This window comes from Simochromis diagramma, unplaced genomic scaffold (genome assembly GCF_900408965.1).
Source record: "Simochromis diagramma unplaced genomic scaffold, fSimDia1.1 OVJJ01000293.1, whole genome shotgun sequence".
In the NCBI taxonomy this organism is placed as follows: domain Eukaryota; kingdom Metazoa; phylum Chordata; class Actinopteri; order Cichliformes; family Cichlidae; genus Simochromis; species Simochromis diagramma.
Genome location: NW_024386801.1, coordinates 9,062,869 through 9,075,197, shown reverse-complemented (window position 1 = coordinate 9,075,197; position 12,329 = coordinate 9,062,869). Strand labels below are relative to the sequence as shown.

The 12,329-nt window shown below is 43.4% G+C and overlaps 1 protein-coding gene across 1 annotated transcript in view; it reads right to left on the bottom strand.

Annotated features, from left to right (window-relative positions):
- LOC120729769 (insulin-like growth factor 1 receptor) overlaps window positions 1–12,329 on the bottom strand; it is a 72,039-nt gene that overhangs the window by 48,927 nt on the left and 10,783 nt on the right. The gene's annotated exons all lie outside the window — the stretch shown is intronic.

Below are 12,329 nucleotides of genomic sequence, written 5' to 3'. Positions count from 1 at the left end.
TAGGAAATAACAACCCCCTCTGATATTTACATACACTCCAATGCAAAACAACACTGGGCTAGTGTCTGCTGCCATGTGGCGTGAATGGAAATACACACTTACTCAATTGTAACATACAATGTTAAAATTTGTTGGGAGCAGACACAGATTGAGTTTTAGGGATTAACTGTGATTTTTCTTTTTTGTGCATCTACGCACAATTAAGAAAAAATAACAAACATAAAGATAGCTAAAAAAAAAAAAAAAGAGCCACACATTTGAATTAAAAAAAATGTTGAATCCCAATTCCAAGAGCTTAAATTAATCCTGCAGTGGAGGCAGTCACTAGAAAAGGTCACATTCTCAGGGGGTATCGCTGCCGGTCTTAAATATTATGTTTACTTAGGCAAACACGCCTGTACCTCAGCCACTTTGGGCTTTCACTTAATTAAAACTCAATGGACAGAAAGGTGTAAAAACAAACCATTCCTTGATTTGAGATTCTACATGACAGCTTCTCAGCAGGCTGAGGTGTGCAGGACCTCTGCAGAGATACAGAATACTAATAATACCACAGAGTAGGCCAGGGTCCAGCATATCTGACTCTACATCTACGTGCCAGTAAAGCCACTGGTGCCAACACAGTGGCTCACAATGTGAGCCATTCACAGAGTCTGTGCACCCACTGTCCTTACACACAAAGAGGAGTCCTGCTTCATCACACGTATCAGACGGCCACATAGTTTCAAAGACAATCCATAATGCTCTCATTGACCTCATCATTCTCATCAGCGCACACCTAAGCAAAAAAAATGTAAAAATGTAAATTCCTCTCCCACCTCACTCTCATGTTCCAAGCAGGAATAGTGCACTTTTATTCCTCTTGGTCATTACATTTTTTTTGCTTTTATCCGGGATGTGGAAAATAGTAGGAGACCCAAACTGACCGATCCGTGAAAAGTAAAAAGCGGAGGCGGCACAGTGTGTGATGTAACATGCCGGGTCTGTCTGATTCCACGGCACTGGCATGCTATGTAAAGATACACTGGAAGAACAGCAAACACCAGTTTAAATAAGAAGAAAAATGATGAAGGAGAACAGGTACTTGTAGTACAGGTAGTTGTTATTCAAAACATTCAAAACATAACCAGTTAGCACACATAAATACATAACCATCATAATCAAAAACTCCACAAAGAGAAGCATCAAATGGGCATTTAAAGGCCAGCTTGAGTAAACCATGCAGAATGCTATAAATTAAAAATGAAACAGCAACATTGAGGACAAAAACAGACATTCAGCCGGTTTTTGTTCTACTTCAACTTGAAACGGGTCAGCGTCGACTGAGTGACTGAAAGGCTAAAAAAAAAAAACCCTAATTAGTAAAATGTCGTAAAATAATTTATCTGAAAAGGAAAAATAGAAGACGAAGCAACATTTGCTAGCTTTGAGTTCATTTTGCAAAATCCCAAAGTTGTCTAGAGATGGAAAAGTTCTTTATTGCGTCATTTAGTGCCTGCGGGTGTCACAAGTATATTTATTATGTTTTAAAAAATGAATTAAGTGAGCCATGAGTTCAGCACCTTGTGATGCACCTCGGGCAAGCCGAGACACTCACCAACCACAGAGCAAAATTTTACTGTGGGTGTTGTTCTCTCTTACAGCCTGAAAGCGCCGTCACTGGGTGGCCTTTCCCTAGCAGTCACCACGCTGGATCTTCACAGTACTTCATGAAACTCCTGTTTAACGGCATCACTTTGGATTCAAACGCTGCTTTTCCAGGAAAGACCTACGCTTAACCTGCTCTGACCCTGTGTCACTTTTTCTGTGGAAATGTTTTGCACTTTATATAACTTTTGTACGACTCATCTACTCTTGTCTGAAAATACCTGCGATCGATTAAAGTGTTTTGTCACAGGCTGGATTTTATAAAGCCTGAAAACAGAGAGAAGAGGAGATACAGGGCTCTAGTTCCTTCTCAAAATGTTTCAATTACAATATCCTGAAAAGCTGTTCCGTTTTTTCTTTCTTCCCGTGATGCTAAAAACATGTTGCCTAACCCAGCTCTAATGGCGATGATGTAAACACAATGAACCACTAATCTGAAAAAAAGAAGCCATGAACCAGAAGAAAGGGGAAAGAAACCTTTACATGCGTCGATTTGAGCCTGAGGAAACTGTTCCTTAGTGCAGATGAATGACTCACATATGCACAGCAAAAACATGCACGTCACACCGCTAATTAAACAAAAGCTATTTTTGTCTGAGCACGCTATAAGCACGTACATATATACAGTGCATACAGTAGGTACAGTACATGCCGAGAGGCAGTGTCACACATCCTTTCTCATCCATCTTTGGTCCCTGGTTTATTTTCCAGATGACACACATCTGGAGGTGGTGGTTTTGACATTTACTTTAAACACAAAGCCGAGTATTTTGAGTTAATCTTAGTCCTTTAAAAAGCTGCTGTTGACTGAAGGACATGCTGTTATGAAGAAAACCGCTCTTTGTGGGGGGGGGGGGGGGGGAATGTTAATGGACAGATTTCAAAACAAGTTCGAATTCAGCGGTTATGATATTCCTAAAAAGGAAGTCCGTTTGCAGTATTGAAAAAGAGACAAAGGGGAAAAAAACACACTCTGAAATCTTTACTGTAAATAAAACATACAGTGGAAACAACGGCCATTGAAGGCCCTGCCTTCTTAGAACAATCAGGAACAAAACAGCAGGAACAAAAAGATTTCCTAGTTTTGTTGATCCTAACCAAAGAAAAATAAATAAAAGTTCCACTGATGTAACGCTCGCATATATGAAAAGGAATGTGGCCTTTTGCTTTATGCGAGGCTATTTTTACGTACAGAAAGAGTAACAATCTAACATGTTTGAATTGGACTATGGCTCTTTTTTTCCTGTCTTTCCTCCCCAGCACCACACTAAGGCTTCATTCCTGCCCACTAAAATATATACTGGTCAAAAAAAGTGAAGGGAACACATAAATTACACATCAGCTCCTGACAAATGGAATATTGAAGGTGAAAATCTTTACTGACAAACAGTGCATTGTGTCTTTTGCTGCAAATAAAGTGACAATATAAACAGTAAATGAATTCCAAAATCTTGATTATAAATCACACCAAGAGTAAAAGTTAAAAATTGCCCAAGTGTTCTCTTAATTTTGGGAGTTTTTGTTTTCCAAGGAAACCAAAGTTTGAGGGGTTTGTCTGAAGACGAGCATCAGTGTCATTACCTCACACACAGGCAGACCAAGGGAGACACAAACAAAAGGGCTGGAAGTTAATACCATATATTATGCAGGGAGGTAGGTGGAATGCAACAACAAGCTTCTTACAAGCAAGTACATGCCTGGACTGGAAAAGTGCTAACAACAGTACATATAGGACAGAGCAACTTCTCAGAAGGGTTGAGAAACAGACCACAACTCAGTGAATACACCTGCAGGGTCTTTTTTTCCCAACTGGGGTGAAACAATGGACGTTGACTTACTCATCCAAAGAAAGCCAAGCACTTTTTTAAAACCAGATCATACATAAAAGCAGAGGTGCAACAGAACAAAAGCTTAAGCTGGGATGACAGAGGAGCGCCTACGCTGAGTAAACGAGTGTGAGTAATAAAATATGAATGACAATGGGTGATGTTTACATGGAGACTGTATGTTTATCAGCCACAGGGAGGAGCCTGATCCACACTCAAGCGCAAACAAGGCCTGCAAAGCCTTTCTGTAATTGACGCAGTAATGGGGGTGGGTGGTGGTGGCAGGGTTGAACTGAAGTCCCGACTGGGACTTCAAAGGCGCGCTGGACGCTTATCAACCACTGTGCGCTCGTCAAACAGAAGAGGATGAAATAGATGAAAGGAGAGCTAATGCACCTCCTCTTTTACCCCCAACAGGCTGCACTTTCTGCTCGATCAGCAGACCTCATGAGCCAGGCTGTTATAAGGAGGATGCACAAGCGCGCTCGGACCAAAACACGCATACACAGCGGGTCGGTTGGCGCACTTGCTGCTGAATTAGCAAAGCCATCACTCACCATTTTCTTAACTTTTAAGCCAATAAACATAAGAAATCGGTAAGTGCTATGGATGAAATCATGACAGCTACTGAGCTCAAGTGTGCTGTCGGATGACAGCTCTGTGAAAAGACAGTATGTGGGCAGAAAACGTTAAAGCGTACCTTGTGCCTAACTTCAGCCCTTCTCTGTGGTTCACCTTATACCCCACCCTATCCCTACAGATTCTCAATAATCTTTAATGTCCTGCAAATCTAAAGCCAATTTAGTGAGGATGAATGAGGAGAGTGGCATCTCCCAGGTGACGCGGCCTTTCCCTTCCTTTAAGCAGTGAGCAGAGATAGAGCTGCAGTGCAGAGCTCTAGAGACCTCTATATTTATCTGACACAGTAACAAGCCGCTGTCTGACTGCTTCATAGTGCAATACAGCTGCAGAGCTTTCTTTCATCCAACAACCCCCCCCCACCGCCACAGACACACACACTCACCATCCTCCGCACTCTACACCCCCTTCTCGGACATTGCTCTGCTGTGGTCAGTAACTGGGAGGAAATCAGCGATGATCTAGCGACATGTCAACTCTTTGAAAGCTTTTATGAAAGAAACTGCATTTGCATCCACGCCTGCTGGAGGAGGAAATACAGCGAATCCTGATCGGAACTTCACACGCTGCTGGATTTCAGAAGAAACCATAATTCAAAGTTGAGAGCCATAATTCATCTTGGGGGCCACCCTGATGCTAACAAAGCACCAGCTGGTGATTACTGCTTTGGAGTGGCCCATTGAGGCGAATGGCCAAGGAGCTGCTGGTCTGCCAAGAGAACTATGCCAAGAGGGCTGGAGAAGGCAGAGGAGCCCCAGCCACCTGTGCCCATTAGGCTGCGCGTTGACAACTGCACTGGACTCTGGGGATCTCACCCAAACGAGACGAAGAGAGGAAGGGGAGGCAAAAGACAGGGTCAAGGTCATTCTAAGCCACTGACAGAAAGCAGGCTAATGACATTAGACAAGTTAAGACTCCTTCATCGATTGCTGACACCGAACATTAGATGGGGAAGATTTTTAAAGCGCCAACCTTATCCAAAGTTTGGTTCAAACTTCTGTAATTTAAATCCTCATGCTGGTAAATAGGGGACTTGAAATAAGGCCTGAAAGGGAAGTGTGTGGTTGTCAGAGGCATTTCATCTAGCTGTGTAATTCATGAGGTTTCCTTTGTAATTTTATTATGTCCTTTCATCTCCTCATTGTACACATGCTCCGAAAAAGAACAGACGGCAAATCACCACTGGCACGCCGAGGCCTGCTCGATATCTCCTTTAGAGATAGTGTACGCACAAAAGAGACACGTACAAACACAACCATAGGATCCGTGATTCATCATTAGTTAAGCAGCTGCAAGATACAAAACGGCTCTTAGTAATTATACATGTTTTATATTTTTATAGTTTATAGAAGTAATGGAAGAAAACAAACAGAGGCCAACAGTTTTTAAAGAAGCACACACATTTTAGCCATGTGTGGTGAGGAAGGTAGACAAGAGTAGCTCAGATCCTCCTTTGGTCTCCTCGCCACACATTTAAAGGGAAGAGAATAGAGGACCAGTGTTTCTGTGACCTGAGTGAACCTACCTAACTATTCTGGCAAGAAAAAAAAAGGATACTCTTCTCTCTCTCTCTCTCTGTGGCATGCCAGCATACATCCTCACCTCTGCAGGAGAGATTTGTCAGCAGGAGATTTTGTTTTTTTCCCCACTGTGGAATTAACCCATGCTCTGAGCTTACTTGCAGGCATGGCGCATTATCTCCCAGGAGCCACAGCCAAGCCAGCCGAGCATGAGTAAATGGCTGCTGTGGCCGGAGTTATAAAGAGGGATAGAGCTGAGGCAGGCAGGCAGACAGAGGCACAGTTAAGGCACCGAAGGCAGGCACAGGCAGCAGACACAGGCACTCATCTCTCGCACCTCTCAGAGAGGCGTCGCTAAGAGGTGGCGATAGCCCTCATCCCGTCCTGCCATTTAGAGCAGGACTGAGGGGAACCTACCACAGAGCTGGGGGTGGGGTGGGGGTGGGGGTGTTATAGTATTGAATGAATACTATGAATACTATGAATGAGTAGTGAGAGCAAAGGATGAGTCACAGCTCCCGAGCTGCGCAGCCACAAGCCAGCAGGCAGCCTAACACTAGAGGAACTGGGTGGCTCAAATAGGCATCAAACAGGCTGGAAACACATTACACACTGGGCTGACACTTACACAGGCTCTCTCTCTCTCTCTCTCTCTCACTCACAAACACACACACACACACACACGCACAAACACAGCAGATACAGTCACAGTGGGCACAAGTTGAGGAAAATTTGTCAAAAGCGATGGCACGTGAGAGAAGAGAGCATATGTCTGTATGTTTGGATGTGAGTACAAGTATGTCAGTCAGTCTCTTTGGAGCCTGGCAGCGAGACACACAGGTCCTATTTTGGTCAATCAAGCAATCCTAGGAAGCGGATCTAATCTGTCAGTGCTTTGAGAGGAGACCTTTGTAGGCCACAGAGGACAGGAGTCGGATAAACTCACAGGGTCAAGCATTAATAGACAATAAGCCTTGCTGTTCATACATGGACAATAGCACACTGTACAGCCGTGTCATCATGACTCGGTGAAACTTTGCAAACTTGCAACCGATTCTAAATAACAGAGAGGGACACTGCTGTTGACATTAAAAGTTAGTAAGAGCAGTCAACACGTGTCTGTGGCTTTTCACCACTTTTGGCTCAAACAGCGAAGTGAAATAATATACGTTTCAATTTTGTCTTTGCATGAAACTCAAAACACATTAAAGTCTGAGGAAAAATGAATTCCTTTCTGACCAATCGCAACACGAGCCCCTCGAAAGTCCAAAGGCAACCAATAAAACCAATTGAGCAGAACAACTATTTGTAACCAAGTTGAGTTTTACTTCAACAAGGCTCAGGTTCTGGGTACTCGGTGAAGAAGGTCTCTGCTTGGGCTAATGCACCAACATCATCTGCAAACGGGCCCTGAGCATGACATTTATGAATATGACGTAGATGGTGGGAAATGTGGCAAAGGCCATGAGAGGCGAAAGAGGAGAAGGGAGGGTGGGTGATGGGATTTAGATGGGATGACAGCGCAGAAAGACACGTCAACTGTTTGTAATTAATATCCTATCAGAAAAAACCTAATGATGTATTGTCAAAAAAAGAAATTCAGATATGATTTATATACTGTAGCTGCACTGTGTATCATGTAATGTCAACAATTAAAAACACTGTAAACGTGCCACAGCAAATAAACTGTCTCAAGGAAAGCAAATAACAATTTCACTAAACTATTCTTTTATCTAATGCTAACATAACCACTGACTGCCAAATGTGCTTCAATAAGTCAAATAAAATGTGAAGACAATATAGTAAATAAAATCTAAAAAATCTATGCCTGATAAATTCAGAGAAGACAATATACTTTCCCATGTATTACACACACACACGTGCAAAGAAACCAATTAGTAACTTGTTTTTGCTTCTCTTGTCCTTGGTTTGAAGAGACATCTGAGAACCCAGAAAACAAAGGGCTGCTGTAAAGGGAGCTTTATTTGCTATTTAATGCATTTACTTTTGTGACACCATGGAGTTATAACCCTGTGAATCAATAGTATCCTGATCTCATGGGAAATAATAGGGGCCATGCACAGTGTGCCAGCAGGGTTGGAGTATGTTGACTACATTCTCTTTTAGTTCTTGGTAGAAACCACACACAGGCAGGAGCTGTGGTGATACAGTGATATAGTGAACATGGCAGGAGACACCAAGACAGATGGGACTTTTCCATGGTCAGTCTGGTGGCTTTAGGATGGTGGGAGTGAGTGACTCTCCTCACTTTGTCACCAGCGCTGGCACTCCGCCCAAGCTTTGTACAAACTGGAGCAAATCGCAGGCAAGTAGTTTGTGCCCAGTGGAAACAGCGGATGTACGGGAACTTGTCATGGTGCTGAGCATGCCCCCAGGAAAGCACTGGATTCTCAAGACTGGTATTTGAGCTGTTTCCTGTGCCTGTAACCGCAGGACTTTGATAAGCTCCAGAAGCCATTAAATATTCAAAAGCTTCGTTGTATCTACTGTTGGATGTTGGTTAAACAAAAGAAGGGGGAAGGCACGATCATATGAACTTGGCTCACTATATTACACAACAATGGCTGCATACACCAAACAGACCACACACACACACACACACACACAAATCAGTTTAACTCTTTATTATTCGAAATAGCACATAAAGTTTCTCCACGGCTTTCCATGTGTAGTCCGCACACAGCCTCTGCTGTGTATTTCCCCCCTCTTTATCCCCTCACAACTGCAATGACTAAGCCAGCAGGAATGTCTACCTTATATACTTAAAGTGGCAGACACAATTCTACTAACTCCATGTTACGAGAGGTGTAGAGATCAATAAATCTAGTTTATTCTTTGCAAACCCACCGTAGAACCACTTTGCACAAATGTATTTAATGAGTGGTTATTTCCAGGAAATTTGAATTAAATGAATCAGCAGAGAGCCAGGAAAACAACCAAAAGTAAACTGGCTAGTCAGTGTGTAACCGTACTGTTACAAAACACCAGGTATGGGCGAATTTGGAGAGGTGGTGATTAAATCCCTGCAAACACTAAGGTGTTAAATAATCATTGTTTGAACATCCAAGGCATAACATTAGCTCAAAAATGAAGTCGGGCCAACTTCCGAGTCCTTTTCTTAGCCATCTGCTGGATTTTTCCATGGAGCAATAGGATAAAGAAGGTGCAAGCACTGATAAAACGTGCAACCTTGACATTATCGTCATTTCCTCTTAATTTACCAAGCGAAACATCTATTACTGAAAGACTCAAACACTGCATACCACAGAGTTATAATTATTGGTGGAGAGATGATCATTATGCACTGTGAGAGACCAGAGGCCCATTAGAATTGAGATTTCAAATACTCAAGGACCTAACACCGTCTGAAACCCAAGCTTTGTGACATTTTATATTTTCCTTAGTGGAAAAAAAATACTGTTTACTCATTTTCAAAAACTACAGGACTAGCTGTTTAAAAAAAAGCACTTTCGACTTATTTTTAAATGGCACCGTTTTGACACGTTTAGATAAGACCGACTGAATGCCACAGTCAGAATGATTCATTTTGCTCTTTCTATTATATTTGGGGAAGATTTGTGAAAACTTAACAGCATTGGGGCTATTACTCATCAGGAAGAAACATAGATCGTATCTGCCTGTGAGACCTTGCTCTACAGTAAAATAGTGGTTTTAGGAGGGGGGTTGTTTTGTGGTTTTTTTATTAAAAAACCCACTTCAGTTGTGAAGTGGATTCAGGTCAGAGCACTCAGGCCAGAGATATCAAGTAGGTCTTTGGCAGAGAGAGAGCAAACATATTACTAAATGCAAAGTAATGCAAAGTCTCCGAGACAGGTGCAAAGCTCCCCCAACAGCCAGGGCTCCAGAGCAAAGTCTGTGGTCTCCTCATGCTAAAGTTTTGACTTACCCTAATGTCCCACTACTCTTAAAAACAATAAATAAATCATTATGACGTGCATTTGTTAATATAAAAATAAAGCATGGCAGACGTGCTGCTTTAAATTAGACAGGGTAAGTTAAGGTTGAGAAACCAGACCGGAGTGCCTGCAAGGCTGAGCATACCATAAATGAATATTCTATTGCATAAAGACGTGAGCTATGTGAGAACCAGCGGGTAAGAGAGTGCGTGCCTCCCAGTGGAGCTATGAAGACTAGCCGGCCCTAAGACCAGCCGTGACTACAGCGGCATGCTTAGTGTTCATCTGCCTAATTGCAACTGCCTATTGACTATGCGGATTTGGATAAGGTCCAGTAAAAAGCAGGACTGTCTACAGCAAACACAGAGACCTGAGGAGGACATCTGAAGCAGGCCACACTTCTTTAGTCATGGGATCCCCCATAACTCAAAGCAAGCAGCTGGCAGCGTGGAAGGAGCCAGGGTCTCGCCAAACAAGCTTGGTGGTTCTGACCAGTGTGTGTGTGTGTGTGCATGTGTGTGAGTAAGTGCCTTTCGACAAGTAAACAATGAAGAGATATCTGACAGCCGGAGCTGTTAACAGCCCCTGATAAGCCCTGCAGAAAAGAGTTAGGTGAAAATAGAAAACGAAACACCAGCAGAACAACTGACAAGGACAATCAGAGATGAGATCGAGGCTAAGTGAAGTGGAGAACGACAGTTAGGAAGACGAGAACAGACAACATATACAAAGAGGAGGGAGTAACAATGAGGAAGGCAGAGAGGATATATGAGGAAGCATGGGGGTTATAGATGAGTGGGAGGAACGGGGCCTTTTTCAACACTCTGTACACTGCCCTTCAGCGAGACATTGGCATTGAGCTTGTATACTTGACATTTGTCTGACATTTCCCCTCCATGCCCCTCCTCCTGTAAACAGCTTCTCTATGCATCTCTCCTTGCCACTAAAAGGCACCCAGAATTTCTGCTCCAATCTGCACTTCTCTACACAGTCACTCCTACTCACGTCCATCCTGTCGTAAATCCAGATGTAACGCAACATATTAAAGCTCACTTCTGAGAAACCCTGGTCTAATTCACCCAAACCTGGTGTGGGAAACAGTATCTGGTGAGCGGACAAACATTTGGAAAGGCCCAGAGGGCAAAGCAGTGAGCTAGGCAGACATCACTCCCTCTTCATGTTGTGTAATTAAAGAGGAGACCGGGCTGTATTGACTAGAATACCACTGCATGCCCTTGAAGGAACATCTGTACTGGAGAAAAACAAGGCAATTATACAAAGGGGCGGAGGAAGGAGGAGAGAGGAATCTTAAGCAGGGAGGAGAGACACATCAAACCTTTATAAAAACAAAGACAGGCACAAAGCCTGGAATATTACAAGACATCACAGATCTGCTCTAGCTTCATTGTGTCTTATTTTTGCCTCAGTAACTCCTCCTTTTTTACCACTGTGTAGCTAAACCCAGACCCTTTATCTGCAGCCTTGAGACCTCAAGGCCTTCTAGATGAATGCTTTTACCCTGACCTCGCCTGGGCCTCTGAGAGAAGTGAACTGGTTCAAACAATGCTCCGGCTCTGCTTCTCAAGTCCGCTTTGTGAGAACAACAGAGGGTTTCACCACAAAACGCCACATAGCAGCTAGTGTGGGAAGAACAGACGTGACTAAAAAGTCATCACAGGCGATTTGCACCTTTTACTATGTATGGTATTTGTAAAATATGCCCATTTAAGATTTCAATGTTTTTGAACAAAGACAACCAAACAAAACCTTGTTCATTTTCATTGTGTATTGATCTGTCATGGTCCCCGTGCCTGCTCGGCTGGCCCTGTGTGGCTACATGTTATGTTTTGTCTTTTCTCTCTCTCTCCTCTCTCCCTGCTCGCTGCCTGGGCGGAGCTCGTTGTGAGCTCCCGGCCTCCACCACCTGTAGGCAATCACCTGTGGCTCCTCACCTTGTTTGCTCCCGCTACTTAAGGCAGTGACTGAGAGCACCTCGCCGCTGGACTATTGAGTAACGCTCGTCAGTGCTACTTTAGCCTCAGCCAGTTTTGAGCTCTGTCCGTGAAAGTTCTGTGCTAACTCTTGTTCTCTGTATGCAGATTTCTCGTGCTTGGTTTGGAGACTCTGGACGCTTTTCCCGACCCCTCTCTGCACCCCTGGGAACCCTGGCCCCCTTCTCCTTCACCTGTATATAGTGCACCTGGAGTGTGTAAATAAACCTGTTTTTCTGAGACTTCAGTCTGCGCCGAGTCCTCCCTGCTCCTCCGTGACATGATCAAAGGGCTGATAACATACAGGGAGCACCAGCAGGTCACAAAACGCACACAGTGAACACCATTGCTTTCCTATAGAGATCGACTTGGTCAATAGGAAAAAGCAGCAAGCTTGATTTCCACTGTTTATTCTGAGGTTCCCTGAAGGGATGAAGGACAGGGGTGTTTGTGACTTCAAACTAATCCTAGCACCTGCACAGATGCCTTCAAAAATGGGCAGGGGGAATATTAAAAAAAACTGTTTTCACATAAAAATGTCATCGTGCTAGTTTTAGTTGCAGATGGTTAAAAAAACTCAAACCTCTGACGCATAGATCGATGAGCCCTTTTGTAAATGTGTACCTGACTCCAACTTTGAATAAATTTTCATGACCTGTAACTGAACTTCAAACCAGACACAATGTTGGACCAAATCAGTCTTCAAGCTAAGCCTTCATGTTGCTCCCATCTAGAAACCCTTATAGTTTTGTGTGCATTTTGTGACAT